Below are 5,147 nucleotides of genomic sequence, written 5' to 3'. Positions count from 1 at the left end.
CTGCCAAAAGAATCAATAGATCCATTTTGGAAGAAGTTCAGCCAGAGTGCTCCTTAAGAGGCCAAGATGACCAAACTTCATCTCTCATATTTTGGACATATTGTCAGCAGGGACCAGTCACTGGAGAAGGATATCATGTTTGGTTAGGTGGAGGATCAGGGAAAAAGAGTAAGACCCCCAACAAGATGGACTGACCAAGTGGCAGCATCGATGGACTCAAGCGTGGCAACAATAGTGAGGTTGACCCAGGATCAGGCAGTGTTTTGTTCTGCTGTGCATAAGGTCACTATGGGTCCGTACTGATTCAAAGGCATCTAACAACAACAACAACAACAACAATGGGGATAAAGGATTGTAACCTTGAAATCTCCATTCCTATGTGAAAAATAACTTTATACATGTGTAAAACACTTACATTTGTAGCAAAAAGTGCTCTAAAATGAACACAAAACAGTGATTCTCTGTTAAAGCCAGGAATGCATAACTTGAATCCAAAGGACAATTGTTTATATAGGCATTAAGCTCAATTTTAGTTGTTAGAAATATTTTACAAAGAATATTATTGAAAACTGTTGTTGTTAGGTGCCATTGAGTCAATACCAACTTATAAGGACCCTATGTACAACAGAATGAAGCACTGTCCAATCCTGATCCTGAGCCAACCTTCCTATTGTTGTCATGCTTGAGTCCATGGATGCTGCTACTTGGCCAAGCCATCTTGTTAGGGGTCTTCCTCTTTTTCTCTGACCCTCCACCTTACCAACCAGAGTGGGTTCAAACCATCTGCCTAAAGCCAACAACAACTCAACTCGCTGCCATGTAATCAATTCCAATTCAGAGCAATAGGGTTGCCGAGCCTCGTCTTTCTCCTGCAGAACAGCTGGTGGGTTTGAACTTCTGACCATTAGGTTAGCAGTCCAGCAGTGGAACTCAAAGTTTAAATGATGTCAGAATCACCTAGAGGGCTTGCTACAGCATAGATGGGTGTGCTGCATTTCTGATACAGTCGGTGCGGGCTGGTATCGAACGGTTTCTAATTCCTTTCATTTCTATCTGATTTTCCTGCTGCTTTTCCAATACTCAAATATGTCTGAAGTTCTGTTTGTCACACAGCATACTTCTCTCATGGAGTCAATCTTTGTTTCATCACCCTCTGAACTTGTATGAGCTTTAGCCAGACATGAACTTGAAATATCTTGCATTGTCATTAGCTAGTTATTAACCAGGTGACTAAATGAAAATGGTTAACTAGAAAATATTTGACTGATACAATAAATTCAAATTTTAATTTACTTTTCCTAGGATGCTGGTAGCTACTAAATAAATTTGCATCTTTGATTTGACGACAGTAGAGTTCAAAGATGACATTTATTAAACCAAAAATATCTTCTTGGCTAATCTGTGCGAAATAGCTTTCAGGTGCTTATCTAGAACAGAAAGTGTGAGGACTGAAATTATGTGTGTGCATGCATGTATATTAATGATATGTGCATGTGTAGCAGGAAGGACTATTTTGTGTTTATAAATATTTGATAAAATTCTTCCATGCATGAAATCAGAATTTTATCCCTACACAGCAAAGTATTTTCGTGAGGTTCATGGAGATGGAATAAAAACATAAGTCTTCTATAACAGTTTTGCGAAATAGCTATATGTATACCTTACTGCTTTTCTGAATAAAGAACATTTTGTGGAGAAAACTTTTCACTCTGGTTTTTGCCTGTGTCTACACTACAGGTAAGAAAGCCATTTATGGAGGGACATTGTAAAAACAAACTGAATGTTTGTACTTATGTGGGGAGCATGGTAACAAAGCAATGTATTTAACTGCAGGATGCTGTTTGTTTCCACAGAATACACATACAATTTTCTATTCTGAGTGCACATTTAAATCCACATAATAAGGGCACTTTCTTTTCCAAGGACATTGAGTGGAATAATATAAACGGACTGAAAAGAGATTAACTCTACTTGTGCATAGACCCCAGACCTTAAAAGGCTCCCGAATCAGGCAAGCTAAATAGACAATATTAGCTGCATGACAAAGATTCATTCTAATATATAATATTAGATGGTAAGGTCTTAGATGACTGTATTAACTCTTCCCGTCAATGAATATTTAATCGTCTCAATAAAATTCATATGAGAATAACAATAAATAAAACATTTGAATCAGAATGTCCTGACTCTAAATTCTAAGAGGTTTAAAACATCCATACACTTAGAAGGTAAAAAAACAAATAAAATTAGCTTGCCTTTTACTTACTTTGTTGTTGTTGTTGCTGTTAGGTGTTGTTGAGTTAGTTCTGATGCACAACAAACCTGTAGAGGTTTCCTGAGGATATAAATCTTTACAGGAACAGAAAGTCTCATCTTTCTCCCATACAGTGGCTGGTGAGTTTGAACTGCTGACCTTGTGATTATCAGTCCAATACTTATCCTAGAGAGTCATTCTGTTCCTCAGACCTCTCCGTAAACTCCACTACTTATCCAAATTCAATGACTTGTTTTCTATCCCTGCTAGAATATTCCAGGGACACTAATTCTGATAATTCCTTCTTTTATTTGTTGTTGATAGGTGCCATCGACTTGGCTCTGACTCCTAGCTAACCTATGCATGACAGAATGAAATACTGCTTGGTCCTGTACTGTCCTTACAATTGTTGCTACATCTGCTGTCACTGTATCATTCCATTTCCTTGGGGGTCTTCCTCTTTTTCACTCTCCACTTTATCAAGAATCATGCACTTCTCCAGGAAATGGTCACTTCTGATACTATGTCTATAGTATGCTTCTAAGGAGTGTTCTGAATGAACTTCTTCTAAGACAGGTTTGTTTGTTCTTCTGGAAGTCCGTGGTACTGATAATATTCTCCAAGACCATAATTCAAATGCATTGATTATTTTATGGTCTTCCTCATTCATTGTCCAATTTTTGTCTTTTACTTACATTATCATTTAAGTAAGGCAATTTATGTATCTAGCCCCCCAAAATATTTTAATATACCTTCAAAGTCAACTTTACATATTAGAATAACCAACCTTCATAAATCATCATATTTTTAAGTCTATGTCTTGCTTACATGACTGAATCACCCTTTATGTCCAGTAATTTCAGCATTCAATATTTTTGAAACATTTGTCTTATTCCAATTCAATTCCATGCTTCAAAACCTGGTGTTCTGCCCAAGCCCTGGAGTCAAAGCCAGTCTGGTTCCAGTTTTGCTGCAGCCTGCTGCCTCTTCCTCCTCTTTCATCATGACAGATGCCGCTGTGTGCTTCGCCAAGGACTTCCTTGCAGGTGGAGTGGCCGCGGCCATCTCCAAGACCACAAAAGCACCCATCGAATGGGCCAGGCTGCTGATGCAGGTGCAGCATGCCAGCAAGCAAATCGCCGCAGATAAGCAGTACAAGGGCATTATCGATTGGGTGGTTCGGATCCCCAAGGAGCAGGGAATCCTGTCCTTCTGACATGGTAACCTGGCAAATGTCATCAGATACTTCCTCACCCAAGCTCTCAACTTTGCCTTCAAAGATAAATACAAGCAGACCTTCCTGGGTGGTGTGGACAAGAGGGCTGGATTTGGCGCTACTTTGCTGGGAATCTGGTATCCGGGGGTGCTGCTGGGGTAACATCCTTGTGCTCCGTGTACCCTCTAGCAGCTGATGTGGGGAAAGCTGGTGCTGAAAGAGAGTTCAAAGGCGTTGGTGACTGCCTGGTTAAAATCTCCAAGTCTGATGGGGTTAATGGTCTGTACCAAGGCCTTAATATGTCTGTGCAAGCTATTATCATCTCTGGGCTGCCTACTTCAGTATCTACGACACTACAAAGGGAATGGTTTCAGATCCCAAGAATACTCACATCTTTGTCAGCTGGATGATCGCTCAATCCGTCATGGCTGTGGCCGGGTTGACTTCCTACCTATTAAACACTGTTCGTCATCGCAGGATGATGCAGTCAGGGTGCAAAGGAACTGATACCATGTACACACACAGACACCCTTGACTGCTGGAGGAAGATTGCACGTGTCGAAGGAGGCAAACCCTTTATCAAGGGCACATGGTCCAATGTGCTCAGAGGCATGGGTGGCACTTTTGTGCTTGTGTTTTATGATGAAATCAAGAAGTACACATCAGTTATTTCCTAGTTTGTTTTCCCCTGTGAATGGGCATGTTGTATTATAGAACAAATCTTCAGCATTCTTGAGAGACTGTTGGCTGTCTGTATCCATGGCAACTATCTACTGGTTGAAAATGGGAAACAATACTATTCATCTGACCACTTTTCTCTTAAAACCATTTCCATGATGATACTGATGATGATGATGATGATGGGACTCAATTATATTTTTTATTTCAGTCACTCCTAATAAAGAAATATTTGAAGGAATAAAAAGATCTGAAACACACACACAAAAGCACACAAAAGACACAAAAACCTGGTGTTCTTTAACAGAAGCCTTTGTGATTTGCCATGTCTTCTCTGGTTTTATCGGGATTCTACTTAAGCCAGGTATATAGATGACTTTTCAGGTCCTTCAGTTAATGTTGAGGACTTGCAGCTACAAGGGTATAGACACAGGGAGAAGAAGCAGAAATTATATTTTAACACATAGATTCATCCAACAATCCCCAAGCTGCAGTTCTGTCCCACTTACTGTGAAGGTGCTGTCTGGATGTGCTGTCTGATTCAATCTGGTAGCAGCATTCTGAGCCTTATTCCATATAGTATATTCCTTAGTGTACCATGCATATGAAAATGGTTTCCCTCCACAAAGCACTATATCTTTCCATACATCCGACTTTCACTGCCCTGAAAAAAAGCAGCCCAAACTTCAAAGCTATACCAAATGTCCTCTTTATAAAACTTTCTTAACTCTTCTATTTTCAAGTATAAACATCTCACTCACATCAGTGCTCAGTCAACTTTGTTCTGAGGTTCAAATCTCTGTTACAATACTATTCACTTTCAATATAATTCATAGTGTATGTACATAATGTTGGGTGTCGTCAAGTTAATTCCTACTCATAGAGACCCTATGTTGTTGTTGTTGTTTTTAGGTGCCATTGAGTCAGTACTGACTCATAGGACCCTATGAACAGCAGAATGAAACATTGTCCAATCCTGGGCCAATCTCACTATTGTTG

The 5,147-nt window shown here is 39.7% G+C and overlaps 1 pseudogene; it reads left to right on the top strand.

Moving 5' to 3' along the window:
* Nucleotides 1–3,245: 3,245 nt before the first annotated feature.
* LOC102818434 lies at nucleotides 3,246–4,147 on the top strand (annotated as a pseudogene).
* The last annotated feature ends 1,000 nt before the right edge of the window (nucleotides 4,148–5,147 follow it).

The sequence above is a fragment of the Chrysochloris asiatica genome, unplaced genomic scaffold (assembly GCF_000296735.1).
Source record: "Chrysochloris asiatica unplaced genomic scaffold, ChrAsi1.0 scaffold00007, whole genome shotgun sequence".
In the NCBI taxonomy this organism is placed as follows: domain Eukaryota; kingdom Metazoa; phylum Chordata; class Mammalia; order Afrosoricida; family Chrysochloridae; genus Chrysochloris; species Chrysochloris asiatica.
This window is presented reverse-complemented; position numbering and strand designations above follow the sequence as displayed.